The sequence below is a fragment of the Vipera ursinii genome, assembly GCF_947247035.1.
Source record: "Vipera ursinii genome assembly, chromosome: 2".
NCBI classification, from domain to species: domain Eukaryota; kingdom Metazoa; phylum Chordata; class Lepidosauria; order Squamata; family Viperidae; genus Vipera; species Vipera ursinii.
In genome coordinates, this window is record NC_139513.1 from 227944400 (window position 1) to 227964686 (window position 20287).

Sequence of the window (20287 nt, forward strand, 5' to 3'; positions counted from 1 at the left end):
GATCTGAATCCGACCGGTTGCGGTTAAGAACCCATATTATGTCTTATCTCGCAGCGATGAGGGTGGCGAGGTGTAATTACTTCTCCACCCTCATCGCGTCCGCAGATAATCGCCCGGCCGCCCTGTTTAGGGTGACTCGCTCCCTTCTTAATCAGGAGGTGAGGGAGGATCCCTTGCAGGGTCGTGCCGAGGAATTTAGTCAACATCTGTCGGATAAAATCGCTCGGATTCGGACCGGTTTGGACTCCAGCTGGGCAGAGTCTGGCGATCAGGACACGGGCGGTCTTGTCGATGTTATCTGGGAGGAGTTTGATTCTGTGACCCCTGATGAAGTGGACAGGATTATGGGGAAGCTGAGCTCCACCACATGTTTATTGGATCCATGCCCTTCCTGGCTGGTTTATGCAGCTAGGGAGAGGACACGAGGCTGGCTCCAGGCGGTCATATCTGCTTCTTTGAGTGAGGGTTATTTCCCCACCGTCTTGAAGGAGGCGGTGGTGAGACCTCTCCTCAAGAAGCCTGCCTTGGACCCAGCTGTATTGAACAACTTTCATCCAGTCTCCAACCTTCGCTTTCTTGCGAAGGTTGTTGAGAGTGTGGTGGTGCGTCAGCTCCCTCTGGTCCTGGAGGAAGCGGATTATCTGGACCCTTACCAATCGGGTTTCAGGCCCGGGTACAGCACGGAGACGGCATTGGTCGCTCTGGTGAATGATCTCTGGAGGGCTCGGGATAGGGGACATTCCTCTGTCCTAGTCCTATTAGACCTCTCAGCGGCTTTCGATACCATCGACCATGGTATCTTGCTACGGCGTCTCAGGGGATTGGGAGTGGGAGGCACAGTTCTTCAGTGGTTCTCCTCCTATCTCCTGGGACGCTCGCAGTCGGTGTTGGCAGGGGGGCAGAGATCGGCCCCTAGGTCTCTCGTTTGTGGAGTTCCTCAGGGGTCGGTTCTCTCGCCTCTCCTGTTCAACATCTACATGAAACCGCTGGGTGAGATCATTCGTGGTTTTGGAGTTGGGTATCATCAATATGCTGATGATACCCAACTTTTTATTTCGACCCCAAACCACCCCAGTGATGCCCTCGCTGTGATGTCCCGTTGCCTGAAGGCGGTTCGGGTCTGGATGGGGAGGAACAGACTTCAACTCAACCCTGACAAGACTGAGTGGCTGTACATCCCGGCATCCCGGGACATTCAAAATGTTCCATCCCTTTCTATGGGGGGTGAGCTGTTACCCCCCGTGGATAGGGCTCGCAACTTGGGAGTCCTCCTAGATTCATGACTTACCCTGGAAGATCATGTAGTAGCCGTGACTAGGGGGGCTTTCGCCCAGGTTCGCCTGGTGCGCCAGTTGCGGCCCTATCTGGACCGGGATGCCCTGTGTACTGTCACTCATGCGCTCGTGACCTCTCGCCTAGACTACTGTAATGCTCTCTACATGGGGCTTCCCTTGAAGACCACTCGGAGGCTCCAACTGGTACAGAATGCGGCCACGAGAGTTGTCTTGGGAGTTTCCCGGTACTCCCATGTTACACCTTTGCTCCGCGAGCTGCATTGGTTGCCAGTTGTCTTCCGGGTGAGGTTCAAGGTCTTGGTTATGATCTTTAAGTCCTTACATGGCATGGGTCCGGGATACCTCGAGGACCACCTGCTGCTGGCGTCAACTCCCCTCCGCCCTGTGCGTGCCCACAGAGAGGGCCTCCTCAGGGTGCCTCCAGTCAGGGAATGTCGACTGGTGGCCCCCAGGGGGAGGGCCTTCTCTGTGGGTGCCCCGGCACTATGGAACCAACTGCCGGTTGAGCTCCGGATGGCATCGGACCTCCGATCCTTCCGTCGCTGGTTGAAGACCCATTTGTTTGAGTTAGCTGGTCTGGCCTGAAGGGGTATTTGGGTTTTTAATTGGTTTTTATTTCACTATTGTTATATTTTAATTTGGGCATGGTTTAATTTTCTTTTAATTTTTGTATACTTATTTATATATGCCCTGTGAACCGCCCTGAGTCCCTTAGGGAGAAGGGCGGTATAGAAATTAAATAAAATAAATAAATAAATAAATAGTCCAACTCCCTGCTCAGGCAGGAAACCCTATACCATTTCAAACAAATGGCTGTCCAGTCTCTTCTTAAAAACTTCTAGTGTTGGAGCATTCACTGCTTCTGGAGGCAGGTTGTTCCACTGGTTAATTGTTCTAACTACCAGGAATTTCTCCTTAGTTCTAGGTTGCTTCTCTCTTTGGTTAGTTTCCATCTGTTGCTTCTTGTTCTGCCTTTGGGCGCTTTGGAGAATAGCCTGACTTCCTCTTCTTTGTGGCAGCCCCTGAGATATTGGAACACTGCTATCATGTCCCCCCTCGTCCTTCTCTTCATTAAACTAGACATACCCAATTCCAGCAGCTGTTCCTTATATGTTTTAGTCTCCAGTCCCCTAATCATCTTTGTTGCTCTTCTCTGTACTCTTTCTAGAGTCTCGACATCTTTTTTACATCATGGTGACCAAAACTGGATGCAGTATTCCAGGTGTGGCCTTACCAAGGCATTGTAAAGTGGTATTAATACTTCATGTGATCTTGATTCTATTCCTCTGTTAATGCAGCCTAGCACTGTGTTGGCTTTTTTGGCAGCTGCAGCACACTGCTGGCTCATATTTAAGTGATTGTCCACTAGGACTCTGAGATCCCTCTCAGAGTTACTACTATTGAGCAAGGTACCCACTATACTCTACCTGTATTATGAGGAATGATAAAATACTCATTGAACTCAAAAATTTAAAAAAATGCACAAGGGCTGCATATAAAGCCTAAGCCCCAGAAATATTATCTTTAGATGGTCACATTTCTTACTTTGCCTGGATTATAAAAAGATTTACACACTCCTGGTCCTATTAAACTATTTTTCCATATGTTTGTGACAACTGAAATTGATTCCCGCAAACCTCTGTGAGTTAGGTGCAGACTCTCAGTGGGGGCTGCTAACTCGTGTTGGGGTTACGATCACCTCCTTCCCAAACTGAGCAGCCTGCAGTATAGTTGCTACAGTAATTGTGCTCCAAATGCAATTTGCAGGTTGGCTTTTCATATTTAAGTGTCACAGCAGATGGTGGCAATTTATAGACCTTGACTGATTTAAAATAATAATAATAATAAAAAAGCTAAGGAGGATTGAACCTGGATGGGAGACCACCCAGAAATCCCAAGGCTATAAACTAGATCTGGAAGTTGAAAGAAATTCCCGGAGGAAAGCCATGGCAAATGACTTATTTCTGAAGGGGAATATATGGGTCTGCCTATATAATCATCAAGAGTTAAACCTGAGTTTCTAACCTCTTTATTGTTTAATGCCATGAGAATTTACACCCTGCCTTTTTGAGAATTATGTATCTGCTTAGGAACCTATCCAGGACTCAGGGGAGTTCCTTTCAAAATATAGCCCCACTTTCAGAGACCCATTCAGCAGACTTTGGGGTGAGAAGTTTTCTTACTAACTTTCAGAGTGCAAAATACCTACACTAAGGCAGTGGTCCCCAGCCTTTTTTGGCACCAAGGACCAGTTCAGTGGAAGACAATTTTTCCATGACCAGGGAGGGAATGATTTCAGTTTCACTCACTTCCACAGCATCACCTCCAGCTGTGCAGCCTGGTTCCTAACAGACTCATACAGGTCTGTGGTCCAGGGTTTGGGGCCCCTAGTATAGGGGTTAGGGTTAGGGGCCCCTACACTACATTCTCCAGTTCTCAGCCTTTGAAAAAGGAACTGAGACATACCTTTTTAGAGAAATCTTTTAAACTATTTTTTTAAAAAAACCATTTTGGGGCTGCATGTCCTTTTACATTTTTAAAAAATCTTTTTTCATGGTGTTAATTTATGGTCTTGATGATTATGTTATTATTACTATGCTATAGTGATTTGCCAAATGGCCACACTTCTGGTAAGCTCCCATTTCTCCTCCAGGTTAAGTTCCCTTCATGTATGCACGTCATACAACCTACCATTTGCCGAGCAATTACTGCTCAGCAGGAGGCACTGTACAGTTTTGAGTTGGAATCCATGTAATCTTGAAGGGAACAAGAAAGAACACTGTGCTTCAGGATGAGTGGATGGAAGGGTCTCAATATCTCAGATATCTTGACAGTTTTGAAAACATCCCTCTTGTTTTATTTTCATTATCAGAATCGGCATTCTTTGAAGGAGCAAAGGTAAAAACATTCCCAGCATACATTTTAAAAGAGTTCTTCTCTCTGCTGTCTTTTCACAAGGTCAGCTGTACAATATGAGAGCGTGTCGAGTAAACTTACTAAGAAACAAGTAGTTTAAGCATATGCTGAATGCTTGACTCATGTTTGAGTCTCTAAGACAGGGTTCTTCAAACTTGGCCCTTTTATGACTTGTGGACTTCAATTCCCAGAATTCCTTAGCCACTGTGACTGGCTGAGGAATTCTGGGAGTTGAAGTCCACAAGACATAAAAGGGCCAAGTTTGAAGACCCCTGCTGTAGGAGAATGGCCAGTTCTAGGGCAGTGTTAAGATCCATTCTCTCATCCCAGAAACTAATCACTCTTCACCATTCTCTTGTTATTTGGGTCCTTTCACTCATCTCCTCTGGGAAGATGCAGGACAAGTGACATCATTCAAAAACACTTAGAATAAGGATTTCAACAGATCTTTGAAAAATTGTGCTGCTACCTGTCATCTAGAATGCCAAGGAGTAAAAGATGGTTGATGTAATATTAGAGATACAGGAATGACCTTTTAATGCATTTTAGAGCAAACAATTGTATTTTTATAGCTAATCTCCCCCTGTTTGTAAAACAGGTCTTATCTTTATTTATAATAGCATTCAAGACAGGTAAGGGATTATTCATCCATCACCATCAAATAACCTAATTGCATGGGTAATGAAGTCGTGTCCAAGTAATCTTAAGAGGGTTTTTTTTTAAAAAAAATCAGGTCTTCTATTATTCTACTGGTCCAGTGGTCTGCAACCTTGACAACTTTAAGATTTGTGGACTTCAGCTCCCAGGAATTCTGGGAGCTGAAGTCCACAAGTCTTAAAGTTGTCAAGGTTGCAGAACCCTGTGACAGCCCCTTGAGATTACTAGCAGCACATTAGAAGCCTCCTGCCATGAAAACCTTGATAGAAACACAAGCCTCTGGCTATTGTGTGATAGCACTCACAACTGCCTCATTCCAGAACCTCCTGTTACAATTCAGAAGATGGTGGGATTCAGCTTCTCTTCCAGTTTGAACATTGCTTTCCTGCCCAGTCAATCTGCGGCTCTAAATTTACTACCTTATCATATGTTTCACATAACTGGAGAAAATTCCATTCCGTCTTGTCAAGCAGTATAAGCTTTCCTTAAGGTATTGTCTGTCTTGATGAGCACATGTTGCTTCAAGACATGATCCTCGAAGGAGAGGAGGGCTAACTGAAAAGCACAGAGCACCATCTAGTTCATGATTGTTTCAGTTGACTCTACAAGGAGACTCCCTACACATAAATCTGCACACACACACACACATCCCCACACAGTACAGAATACAAACGCACACACATTTGCCATTCTGGTTCCATTATTCTGGTGCAATACCGCCCGCCCTTGTTCTGATGCCACCATTAAACCTATTTATTTATTTATTTATTTATTTTAATTCCATTTATATCCCGCCCTTCTCCGAAGACTCAGGGCGGCTTTACAAACTTAGCAGTAGCCTTCATTCTATGTATATGCCTGCTTATTAGGGCTTTCACACACACCCCAAGCGGCATTATTACAAAGTCAGCTTAATTGCCCCCAACAATCTGGGTCCTCATTTTACCTACCTCGGAAGGATGGAAGGCTGAGTCAACCTTGAGCCTGGTGGGATGCGAACCTGCACTAATTGCAGGCAGCTGGTGTTACTTAAGAAGGCATTAGCCCACTGCTCCACCAAGGCTCTTTGAGGATTTACAAATGCTTTAAAACTCTAAGATAATATATTTGGGTGGAATGTGGGGGAAATGTATGATAGCACAGGCAGCTAGTTAAATAGGAAGAAAACAACTTTTATAGTCACTTTTATTAAGTAACTAAAAATAGGTTTTCAAACAGGTGCACATGTTTTTACGATAGTAGAATAGTAACCTATTCTAGTTCTAAAATTATTCCTAACTCTGTTCTCCTGACATGAGGACTGATTCCAAGACTTGAATTATGAGCATCCCTTAGACCTCTCCTCCTACTTGTGCTTCCCAAATCCAGGAATACTCACAACAGGTAAAGAAGAAACTCAAGAGAACAGCTGCAATAATGCAATCAAACCTTCTCCCCTCCCTGATTTTTTTTATTGCATCACATGATGATAGCTGCCAAATTGACATTTTTTTTATCCCACTCTGTGGGTAACCCTGTTCAAATATCACTTTGCAGTTTTCTTCTCCAGAGGGAATGTAGCTTGGGAAATGATACCCAGTCTTATCATCTTTTGTATTAGCAGTTTTGCTACTCAATCATCACATAAGCTTATCTGCAGGGGAATAAAGAGTTGCATGTATTAAATGAAAAAAAATATATACAGGATGACATTATCACTTTAAAATTCATGTATTTGCATCAATACACAGAGGGAAATTGTGGCCTTTTACATGATGTCATCACCGTGCACATGTCATACTTTTGGCCTTGTTTAGTTATTTCTGGCATTTCCATAGTGCTTGATTCCAACTGGCTGCAAGGGAGACCGAACAGAAAACAAGGGATAGACATAACTAGTCAATAAAAAGTAGCTTAGATTATAATGGCATTACCCAGTGTTTGGTTGGCCACCTGCCCTCATGTTCCCATCTTGAAATGATTCCTTTAAAGATGTTTGTTCAGCCACTTCAAATCCAAAATATTCTTGGTGTTCCTGTTTTTCTTAGAAATTAAAGAAGAAAATTAACTTGCAACCTTGGCTTAGAATTCTGGTGGATTCTACATTGATGAGGTTTTAAATACTCTAAATAATAAGATATTTTTCCTTGTATTTGGAACGAGGGAACTTGTCCACTGGAAAGTGGGTGGATTTCAATGTATAAAGCATGACACCATGCCTCATACCGTATTATCAATGGTCATCTTGGCCCAGGTTTCAGAATAGACTTGTTCCCATCGATCTCATGTCCCAAACCTGTCCAGAGGGAAGTTAAAGTGAAGGATTGCCTGGCTCATTTATCTCTGGACTTTGATTGCTCCCTATCCCTCCTCCACCCCATTTCAGAATTTAAAAAATGGAATAAGAAGAACCTCTTTGTCATGAGTAATATAAGGAAGGGGATGTGTTTCTCGCACCTGTTCCTTAAGCATGCTTCAAGGCTTATTTGATTTTAATTTCCACCAATATGAAATCCAACATCTATTCCAACATTTCAGCAAGGGACGGGAAGAGTTTTTAATGGTATGGGGAGCCCATGTGTCACAGCCTGGTAAACAGGAAGAAATATAGGGGTGGGGAGGAAAGGGATGTAATAAAAACTGGAAAGGAAGCCTAAGACTTGATATATAATACCCACTGTGGATCTCAAGAGAATATATTATTGATAATTCTAGCAATGTGAATTTATTTTGATATTTGGCTACAGACCTGCCAAACTGACTAAAGTCTTTGTTATTGTTGCTTGGGCTGATGATAGCAAGAAAGTGATTTTGTTATGATGAGGTGTGTTTTGCTTTGCAAGAGAGATGGTATTTTATTAATAAGGTATCAAAACTCAGACACTGAAAATATACACTCTTCTTTTTCCCCCCTTTTTCTACAGCTAAATGCCAGCTGTTGTTGTTTCACTGAGTGATCCCTGGTTCATCTGAACTTGTCACCTTGCATTCTGTCTCTCCAGTAATTGGTATCATTTTACTCCTTGTTATCATAGCCCATTGAGTGCCACTGGAAAAAGACATGCACACATGCACAAACACACAAGCACACCCAGAGAGACAAAAAGTTGTGGAAATGCCATCTCGCATCCCAGGATTATATTTTAATTATCAGAACAGAAAAGCAAAAGCAACAAAGTTGTTAACACTTTGTAAATTAGAAAGAGGCGATCCTTTTTGGGCTCCTTAGAGAATTGGGCACAGCTGAATGACTGTTGATTTATCCACTGCAAGCAGAAAAAGTATTCAGAGCTTATATCCTTCAGTAAGGGAGGATTCTGCTTAGGGAATCCAGCAATATTGTTTCACTCCCGCAGTGCCATAATTTGGATATTAGTTAATCTGCCTCTGGAAATAGCTTGGGTTCTCCTTTGTTTAATGAAAGATAGCAGATATCCCGTTTTTCTTGTTATCCCTCATTAAATATATATATAAATAAATAAATAAATATATATAAATAAATATATATCTATAAATAAAGAGTGCCACAGTTATTTTAAATAGCCCAAATCAGTGGTGGGATTCAAATATATGAACAACCAGTTCTCTGTGTGGATGCCGCTTCTGGAAGTCCATTCGGGGCCCGGGCAATAAAAAATTAGCTACTGGTTTTGCCGAAGTGGTGCAAACTGACTGAATCCCACCACTGGTCCCAACCTAATAAGATGTAGAAAACTACCTGGCACATTTTTGCTAGAAGTAATGCCAATTTAACAGTCAGCAGAAGCTTTTGAAGTTCTTCTTAGACAATGACTAGAAGTTCCTGGAACAGAGGATGCTTTTTCTATCCTGATTCTAAGGATGGTGTAAACATAGCTTACCAGTACAAACAAACCATGAAAACTGTCAGGAGTTAAGTCAGGAGCAAGGCAAATTTGGACAAATTGGAGGCTGGCTGTATGAAGAACATTAGCATACGTTTTTCTTCCCCCAAATTAAATGTTAAGTATCTGAGTTAGGGATGATGATCAGTGGAGTTTAAGCCCTTCCTCTCCAGTCATGATCTCAGTATACAGGTAGTCCTTGACTTACAGCCATTCCTTTAGTGATCATTCAAAGTTATAATGGCGCTGAAAAAGTAACTTATGACCACTTTTTATATTTACCACCGTTGCAGCATCCCCATGGTCACATGATCAACATATGAGTCATGGTGGCGCAGTGGTTAGAATGCAGTACTGCAGGCTACTTCTGTTCTGCCGGGTGCCAGCAGTTCAGCAGTTCAATTCTCACAGGCTCAAGGTTGACTCAGCCTTCCACCCTTCCAAGGTCAGTAAAATGAGGACCTGCTTTGTTGGGGGGGGCGATATGCTGACTCTGTAAACTGCTTAGAGAGGGTTGTCATGGTTCTGACAAATGAGACCAATTAAAGCAGAACTCCGAGGCTTGACTTTTCCTCTAAGAACATGTTTATTGGCTACAAAAGTGGACAAAAGTGAAACCAGGACTAAATTTCCCCTCCCAAGGAGTTACAAGTTACATATTACAAGTTAAACTTCCCACCCCAAAGCTACACAATTAATTATGTCTCCCAATATAATAGTTTGGTGGGCTTTCTAACATTAGGCACAACCCCATTTCTAATGAACAGAAATGACCTTGGTTCCCATGGGACAGGAATTTGTTTAGGCTAGCATAAAACTCTCCATTTGTCCCCGCCCCCCAATCTTGTAGCAATTGAAAATGATCACGATAGCTTTTCGTTGCAGAGTTGACAAGGGCTGTAAAGCACTGTGAAGTGATATTTATGTCTACGTGCTATTGCTATTCGGATACTTGACAACTGGTATATATGACAGTTGCAGTGTCTTGGGGTCATGTGATCACCTTTTGGGAACCTCTGACAAACAAAATCAATGGGAAAGCCAGATTCACTTAACAATAGTGTTACTAACAGAACAACTGCAGTGAATCACTTGTGGCAAGAAAGATTGCAAAATTTACTTAGCAACTTGTCTTGCTTAGCAATGGAAATTCAAGGCTCCCTTGTGGTTGTAAGTTGAAGACTACCCATATTTCATTTTCCTCTGCACAGCAATTAACATGAGGAGGATTGGCACCAGTGGCAATTTCTTCTAAATTCTGGTGGAGATAAATTTTGACTGAGATTACGACCAAGGACAAAAAAACTTAATGTCTTTCTCTCTCTGCACTGTTACTTAATGAGCATCCAGGGCCTACTAAGTCTGGATTTTATTTAGTTTTTTTTTTTAGTAATTCTGATATTATTGAAACATGTTATTTGGCCAACAGAAATAGCAGCCTCAGTGTGGGCCCTTTTTGCTATGGAATAATTTGCTAGAATATTGAAGATGCCCTTTTCTTCTCCTACTCTACCTTACCTCAATGAATAAACTCGATCCAAAGGAATTTGTTTAAATGCTGGGCCCCAGGGCCCTTTCAGAATGCAAAAATAGCAATATAAAAATGCTCAATAATGTATAAACCGCTATGGAATAAATTTATTCCTTTCTTGCTTAGCAGAGGTATTGAAAAGCAAGATTAAGAAGGAAATACTTAGCACACGGGATGATGCTTCTTTCTTCATGCTTTATGCAACTACACAGAGGGGCAATTGGGGAAAAATGCAACCAGTCATTACCACAAAAGCCCCACAACCTCCACGTTTACATTCAACAAAAGAAACAAAAAAGCAGAATTTGCATGCCTGTTGTTATTTTTTTCCATGATCATGGCTACCTGTGGACACTAAGACAGATATAGAGTATCTAATCGCATGAATATTCTATTGAAAAGGAATACTTAGAAGAAAGCATTAATTTTGCATTTGCAAAACTGTTTTTTCTGCATTTTTTTTATATAGAGCTTGATGTTTCACAGAATCCATGCCTCTGAGGGAATCAGTTTGACTCTTATTACATTTTCCTCCCCATGTTTGCTACTTCTATACCTACAGCAACCTAAAACACAGCACGACCTTTTTTATGTGTGTTTTGTTCAGACAGTAATTTTCACGTGAGAGAAAACTCTCAACAAGGCCATCTTACACAGACATTAAGCCTCATTCCTAGTTACCTGGACAGTTTCACACAGCAATTTTTCCATGCCATAATCCCCCAAAGTTCCTTATGTGCTTGAGTGGACAAAGAAATCCATCAGCAAATCAGGGTTTCCCCTGCCCACCAGCAGGATAATGGAAACATCATCCAGTCTATGTCCTATCCCCAGACTACTAATAAAATAAAAATAACTTTGCTCCTGCAAGAAACCTGAGGTATTGGCCCGAGGGAAAAGCTATCTGGGTCACAAAATGTCATTCTTGTACTTTGTCCTAGCCAGAAGAAAATAATGTTTGCAATCCAGGGGACTGGAGGCTAAAACATATAAAGAATAGTTGCTGAACTTGGGTATGTCTAGTTTAATGAAGAGAAGGACGAGGGGTGACATGATAGCAGTGTTCCAATATCTCAGGGGCTGCCACAAAGAAGAGGGAGCCAAGCTATTCTCCAAAGCACCTGAAGGCAGGACAAGAAGCAATGGATGGAAACTAATCAAAGAGAGAAGCAACCTAGAACACTTAGATAGTGAGAACAATTAACCAGTGGAACAATTTGCCTCCAGAAGTTGTGAATGCTCCAACACTGGAAGTTTTTAAGATGAGGTTGGACAACCATTTGTCTGAAATGGTATAGGGTTCTTGTCTGACCAGGGGTTGGACTAAAAGACCTCCAAGGTCCTTTCCAACTCTTTTATTCTATTCTCTTTTATTTTATTCTGTTCTGTTCTGTTCCATGCCAAATGATATTGCACGGATCTAGTATGGTACTGATGCTGAACACATTAAAATCCATCAGCGGGTATCCTTACTTAGTATTCACTTGTTTTGTCTGCGGAGTAAGAATGGAGACAAACATTTGAATGTCTAAAAGCACAAACTTTCCGAAAACCTGATGTGGGCCATGAGGTTTTGGGCAAGCTATATGCAGCCTTTAATGTTTACTGCTACCCAAAGATACATATGCCAAAATGTAGGTTGAGAGAGAGGCGAGATAGAAAAGTAAACAGATGAACAAAAACAGATGGGAAAACAGCTGAAAATACACAACATCTATTTCTGTGTTTCTCTCCTAATAACCCTTTGACAAACATTTCAATGGCGTTATGCAGAGTTCATACTTAAAATATTTTCCATTCTTTCCAATTTCAGCATGTAAAATAAAACATGTAATTTCTGGAAAGTTCATTTCTCCTTATTATTGCAACAGATTGCAAGGAAAGCAGACATGACCTTTTTGGCAACTGTGGATTTTATCTAGTAAAATTCCAACATCTGTTTTTGTAATACAGAAGCCAAACAGGGCATGTAAATCATTTTTGTTCACCCCTGTTTCTCTCAGGGTTTTTTTAGTAGTTTGAACACCTATGGACTTTGTCTTAGTTTTGGGAAAGGGAAGGGAAGGGCAAAATAAAACTTTAAAGTTCTAAAAGTCTGCATATCATCCAGCTCCTTTTGTTTAATTTTGTTTCCTAAACACAGAAATGTTGTTTTGGGCATGAGCTTGAATAAAAATGTGTTAGCTATTTTGCTTAAAGAACTATATTTTATATAGAAGTTTATTTACAAGAAATTTATAAGACCTATCCTCTGCCAGATCTCTTCTCTCTTTCTACAGCATTTCACAAATCATCATCTGCTTAGGATACAATGACCTGACATTCATAGTTATCTGTTATCTTCTACCAAAGTCTTCCTCAACCAGATGCCCTTTTCATATGCAGGGAACGTAATTCCCAGGATTTTCCTGCAAATGCCAGGTTAAAAAACTTAAAAACTGGAAGTTTTTAAGAAGAGACTGGACAACCATTTGTCTGAAATGGTATAGGGTTTTCTGCCTGACCAGGGGGTTGGACTAGATGACCTCCAAGGTCCCTTCTAGCTGCTGCTGCTATTATTATTATTATTATTATTATTATTATTATTATTACTATTATTATTATTATCATCATCATCATCATCATCATCATCATCATCATCATCTTTTATTCATTAAACATGAACCTCAGTCAACTGAACATTCAAATTGATTGGTGCTAATGGTTGACACGGGTTGCTGCCAGCATCCTAGGTATCAACCAGGTACCTGCTTAAAATGTAAGATGTTCCAAGTAGCGCAGTTTTTTGTAACTTAGCTGGAGTTATTGCAGGAAGCTGCAGTTTCTTGATATATTTTGCAAAGTTTTTGGACATAGATCCCAGTGCCCCGATGACAATGGGTATCATTGTTACACGTTTCATCCATAATCGCACAGTTTCAATGGCCAGGTCACGGTATTTCGTGACATTGTTATTATTATTATTATTGTTGTTGTTGTTATTGTTATTGTTAAGCAGGAGACAGTGAGTTGTAGTCCCATCTTAACCATGAAAGTCAGCTAGGTGATCTTGGACCATTCAGTCTCTCTCAACACAACCCACCTCAAAGGGTTATGGTTGTTGTGGGGAAAATAGGAGATGGAAGATGTGTTGGATGCATTTGCCCCCCCTGAGTTATTTGTAAAAGCAATAAAGATACAAATAAATTAAAAATAACATCTGGGAACTGGAGTCCAAACAGGTCTGAAGGACATTAGGCTGAGAAAAGCTACAGTATTGTCTTTTAGCAGTTAGTTCTTTTTTTATTAACATGTGCCTACATATCTGTTTGAGGAAGACTGTGATAGGAGATACAGGGAGTCGTCGACTTACAAATACAATTCAGCCCCAAATTTCCATTCCTTAGCAAGACTGTTGTTAAGTGAGTTTTGCTCCATTTTATGATCTTTCTTGCCACATTTGTTAAGTGAATCACTGCAGTTGTTAAATTAGTAACATGGTGGTTAATTGAATCTGGCTTTCCCATTGACTTTGCTTGCCAGAAGGTCACAAAAGGTCATCACATGACCCCGGGACGTTGCATGCCAGTTGCCAAGCAGTCAAATTTTGATCACATGACTACCGCGATGCTGCAACAGTCATAAGTGTGAAAATCAGTCATAAGTCACTTTTTCAGTGCCTTTGTAAATTTGAATGGTCTCGAAACAAATAGTTGTAAGTCGAAAACTACCTGACTTAACTACAAAAATCAGGTCAATGTATCTCTATGCAGATTATGACTTTGATTGCCTACTTGTGGCCAGCATCTTGACTCTCTCCTGCCAGCATTCAGAAAAAGCTGAACATTGCAAAACTGACATCAAGATTCTTTCTCCTTGTATCACAAATGTTGCCTTATATTACAACAGAACCCTAAATTAGAAAAAGAGGAATTTCTAAATATTTTACAGTAATTTTGTCTGTGGTACAGCAATTTTTAGTTGAAAAATACTCATCTGAAACAACTAAAATTTTATTGAAGGTGGTATGTAAGACTCATTATTATATTATTACCATTACTATATGATAATAATTGGCAAAATATCAATGGATGAATCCTAAATCCATAAGAACATAGCACCGGAGAAGACTTTATCAACTATAAAAACCAATGTTTCTTAACCCTGGCAACTTTAAGATGTGTGGGCTTCAACTCCCAGAATTCTCCAGCCAGTATGTTGGCTGGGGAATTCTTGAAGTCCATGCATCTTGAAGTTGCCAAGGTTGAGAAACATTAATCTACACCAACTCTTCATGTTTAGTGGAGAAAATCTATAGTTTTGGTAACTCTACTGGACGCTGTCTCTGGTTGAAAACCTCAGATAATAATAGCTCACTTCCTTTCTAGATTATTAGTTCCCTTGTTGAGGTAAATTTACTAACAAATTCCTTCCAGAATTCACCTCAAAATCTATTAAATCAAGCCACATCAAAAAGTTACTGCCTTTTCTTTGTCAGTATCTCTTTGATATTTAAAGCGCTTTCCTCTTCCCCTCAAAATTCCTCTGTGCTCATGTCCCCTTGGCAGGTATCAGTGATATATCTCTGATCTGTAAAGAAGGTTTAATTTTAATATTGCCACTATCCTTGAATTATTATTGTTTCCTGTCTTCTTGATTCAATATCCATGGATGTGTTCTCATGTAAAGGAAGGCAGAAGGCAACTTTGCTGAGAAATAAATGAGTTACAAGGTAATAATAATAATAATAATAATAATAATAATAATAATAATAATAATAATAATAATAATAATAATAATAATAATAATTTTATTTGTATACCGCCCTTCTCCTGAAGGACTCAGGGCAGTGAACAGGGCAATAAATACTAAAATACGAAGATACAAAAATTAAGAAAAGATTAAACATAATGCCCAATGCAATACAACAATAAATACAATACATTAAAAGCAATAATAAAACCCAACCCATCAGACCAGGCCGGCTTGTTCAACCAAGTAGGTCTTTAGATCACGTCGGAAGGAGCGAAGGTCGGGCGCCATCCGGAGCTCAACCAGTAAGCGGTTCCACAGATCCGGCGCACCCACAGAGAAGGCCCTCCCCCTGGGGGTCACCAGTTGGCATTTTCTGACCGGTGGCACCTGAGGAGGCCCTCTCTGTGGGAGCGCACAGGGCGGAGGGAAGTTGATGCCAGCCGCAGGTGCTCCCTAAGGTACTCCAGACCCATGCAATGTAAGGCTTTAAAGGTCATTACCAGCACCTTGAATCTCACCCGGAAGACAACTGGAAGCCAATGCAGCTCATGGAGCAAAGGTGTAACATGGGAGTATCAGGAGACTCCCAACACGACTCTCGTGGCTGCATTCTGCACCAGTTGGAGCCTCCGAGTGGTCCTCAAGGGCAGCCCCATGTAGAGAGCGTTGCAGTAGTCTAATTGAGAGGTCACGAGCGCATGAGTGACTGTACACAAGGCATCCCGGTCTAGATAGAGCCGCAACTGGCGCACCAGGCGAACCTGGGCAAAGGCCCCCCTAGTCACAGTTACTATATGATCTTCTAAAGAAAGCTGTGAGTCTAGGAGGACTCCAAAGTTGCGGACCCTATCTACGGGGGGTAATGACTCACCCCCTATAGAAAGAGATGGAATACTCTGAATTTCCCGAGATGCCGGTACGCATAGCCACTCAGTCTTGTCAGGGTTGAGCCGAAGAATATTGTCAGGGTTGAGCTGAAGAATATTGAATATTAAAGAATATTGCCAGCTTGTATTGATACAGCAAATCTTTACTGGAATTATTTATTTTTAATAATCTCCTGTGAGCAATTTGCATCTTATCTAGACCTACCATTCTGAGTGATACAAACTAACATGTATAAAATTCTCATTTTTTTCTCCAGTTGTTCTGAACTTTAGATAAATCTAAATGTTTCATCTAGGAGTATTATCTATTTAGTTCATTTTAATAATTCCCCTTTTTTCAAGTACACATAAATTTGGCTCTCGACTTCAAACTGAGCAATGAAGAGCCTTCACTGCTACAGAATCAAAATGCCTCCTAGTTTGGCATTAAACAGTGCTGGCTTTGGGGTGAAGCCGATAACTTTTTGTTTCATCATAAACTGTAGCATTACAGGACTCCTGCTCATACAGTTAAAAATTATTTCTGGGTTTCTCGGTTTCTATTCTCAGTTCTCTTGCTTAAGAAATAAAGATGTTTCAATTCTATCATTCCAGATCCTCACTAATCATTCCCTAAGATGCTAAAAGCTGCAATCAGATTTCAGACATTTTATTAAGACCAAATATGGCATGATATTCTTACATTTTAGATGATGATGATGATGATGATGATGATGATGATGATGATGATTTTACAGCATTTTCATCACTGCAGGGATTTAGTCTTAGGCAACATCTGTTCTACATAGTTTTATGCTATTTAAGTACAATTCTGGTTCTCAATCCTTACAATATTTTGCTTTTGGTTAATTATATATTAATCTCATTGCTTTCAAGTTGAGCTCTTTCTTCCTATTGTGTTCTATGGCTTGCATAAAAATTCTACATCTTTTCAACAATTCTCTCTCTCTCTCTCTCTCTCTCTCTCTCTCTCTCTCACACACACACACACACACACACATACATACAATCCATTTATCTCTTTACAGCAAGTAACAGTAAGCTTGAACCTATCAAAATCAAATTATAAATGAAGCAGAAATATATTCTTTATATAGGAAATCAGAGAACAGATTTTAGCTCAGCATTAACAGCAAATGGACTATTTATACATCTGAAGAAATAAAAAAAATGTCCAAAGGCTTCCCTTATGGAATAAACATTTTTCTGTGTCCATGATTCCAAAATACTTTTAAATCAATGTAAAATGAAATAGAAAGAGCACTTAGCAATGGCTTTTTTTGCTGCTAATTTTGATCCTGATTCTGTACTCAGGTCTTATGTGTTGTACAACTTAAGTATGAAACTGAGTACTGGCTGCATTGAATGTATGGTGTGAGTTTATTGAACTATTAGGTTTATGTTATTTGACTTTGTTTGAGATGTTACGTAGTGGTATAGTAATTATTTTTTTTCCAAAATGTTTTTTTTTTGAGGTCTATTTCACAGTTGAGGTGCTTTGGGCTGAGGTTGTTAGGAAAATTGACAGATCATTATTCCAAACAGGGCTGGCAACTTGGCATTCATAACCACCTATAGGCATCCACCTATCTCAAAAGTAGTAAGAGTTAAAAACTGCAAATCTTTTGCAATGAGCTATCAGATGAGAATATTGTAACCTTGCAAGATCATTCAGGAATGCTGGGAAAGTTTGGAATTTGTATGTGAGATCTCACATGAGATGCTGGTGACCCCATGAGGCTTTAGAATTCTGGGTTGTGAGGGGGTACACAGGCCAGATGGTGGGATGGTGTCCAGTGCCGGAAAGGATTGTGAGTCTCTGCACTCTGCCCCAGATGGAAAGCAGTTGGTTTTTGCTTTAGGCCAGGGGTCAGCAACCTGAAACAGTGAAAGAGCCACTCGGAACCAGTTCCCTCACAAAAGGAAAAACTGGGAGCCGCAAAAAATGTGTCCGCATGCGCAGAACAGGGTTTGACTGAAGAGTGGAGCCAAGGCGAGATATGCACCTACCCTGCATATTTGAATTGATTGGTTGAACTTTTTTTGTCCCACTTTTTTTTTTTTTTGGACTGCACATGGCAGAGGACTGGGAGCCGCTGGAGACGACTGAAAGAGCCGCATGCGGCTCCGGAGCCGCGGGTTGCAGACCTGTGCTTTAGGCAAATGAAAATTTTGCTGGATTCTTGGATTTCTTCTTTTTCCTCTGAAAGTACACATATGCCTTTTTCCAGCATTGACACAGTTGGTGATTGGTTGTGGGTGCTGTGTCACTGGAGGTTTTTAAGAAGAGACTGGACAGCCACTTGTCCAAAAGGTATGGAGTCTCCTGCTTGAGCAGGGGGTTGGACTAGAAGACCTCTAAGGTCCCTTTCGATTCTGTTATTCTGTTATTCTAAGGAAAGGTGATAACATACACGTGCACCCTCTTTAGGTAAATGATGGGAGGAGAGAGAAAGAGAGAATTTCTCTGTTTTTCTTGCCTGAATGTGCCTTTTCAGTTCTCAAGAGAAACACCAGCATTACTGCTCTGAGAGTCCACTCTGGCAGAGACCCCAATCCGATGCGCCGAGCAGCTGGCCTAAAGCAGCGAGTTCACGCACAGACTTTTCCCAGAAGACAGCAGTGGATATGCTATTGCTTAAAATATTTGGCTTCAGCCGATTCTGCTGAAATGATCACCGTCTCTGTTTTTTCTGCCTGGAGTAGTTCAGCATTTTATGGCTTATTTTCTTAACCATCTGCCATTTCCTCTGAGAAAGTTTCCTAAGTGTGTGCGGTTGATTAACAAAATGAAAATAAAACCAGCTTCTCTCACCTTTCCTTGCCACAACGAAAATCCAGGATATCTGGTAGTGTTGACGGAATTCTTGTTATTTTAAATTCAGTGTAAATAAATGAACACAGAGAGGGAATGAGCAGATAGACTCTCTCTCTCTCTCTCTCTCTCTCTCTCTCTCTCTCTCTCTCACACACACACACACACACACACACACACACAAACACACAGTCCTTAGCATTTTGAAGGAGCAGCACGCATTTCAGCAGAAAGTGCAGCCAAATTCTGCATCTGGCCCACACACATTGCTAGTCTAGACTGATCAACCCAGACAGCACCATGCCCAGATGTTTCCAAATTAGGTTAGATCTCCTGATCAAAGAAGTGGGATCACTTAAACATAACAATTATCTGAAACGTATACTTTCCTATGATTGTAGGAAGATTTCTAAACAGTTATTAAATTTAATTTTTAATAGTGAAATAAAAAAAACTTTACATCACCAAAAGAGAAAAAAAATAATGATTATATAATTAAGAAATAAAAACTAGGTAAAGTGATGAAAACAAATGTGACAAGAGAAAAAGTATTTGTCAGGGGAAAAAAGAGATCTATGTAATAGAACTATAGGTAATAATGTCAAATTAATTCAGTCTTTAAGTTTATAATTAAATCTAAAGCATACAGCAACTTATTTGTTAAAATAGTGAACTTCAAGGGTTCCCAGGTTTAAAAAAAAAGCTTTCTTGTTTCACTTTTTTAGGTACACAAAGGGAAATTCAATCTAATCTGCAAAATCATAGCAGTCTTCAATTAATTACTTGGATTTAAATATTTTGGCCACATTCGATCAATTTAAAGACATGTTAATTTTAAAGGAAACAAGTTAAGCACTTGCTTAACCTTTTACCAAAAATATCGCCCCTTCCTTTCTTTTAGAAGCTAGTGATATTTTTTAGAATTCTGTAGAATTTTTAGATTTTTATTCACAAATCAGTGAAAGCTGTAGCAGTTAAGAGCTAGAAGAAGAGGCAGCAATCTGAAACAGTAGGAATTATTTCTTAACCTTTTTATCATTCTTGTGCAAGGTAAGAAGTAGAATATGTTTATGCCCCTCTCTCAGATTTTAACATTCTAGATCAGGGATCAGCAATGGGGTATCTTTCAGTGGCCCGGGCCTTTAATTCTCATCAACCCACTTGGACAGTGCTAAATATCTTAAGAGCATCAGGTTTCCTTCTGAATTCTAGATATTGTTACAGAAAAGATGATGGTTGCCAATGTGGGAATGACTCCCTTGCTCTTGCACAGCTAAACCACTCTTGCAAACTAAGACTGCTGAAGGAATAATCATCCCTCTCTGGAAACTGTGGCTTATACCATACAAGAATCAAACGCTTCCCAGCTTTGCCCAACACTTCTGCTTGTCCCACTATGACAGGCCACCTACCCTTTGGAGAGACCAAGAACAGGTGATGTCATTTTCATCCTGTCCCGATGCTGCTGGGAAGGCAACCTCTATCTGACTTTGCTTGCTGCACATCAAAAATAGTGTCTCCCCACCATTTCTGGTCAAATAGCAGTATCTGTCCTCTTGTCTAAATGTCCTCATTCCAGCTGGCAGGTGGGCACATTTCCCCCCCCCCAC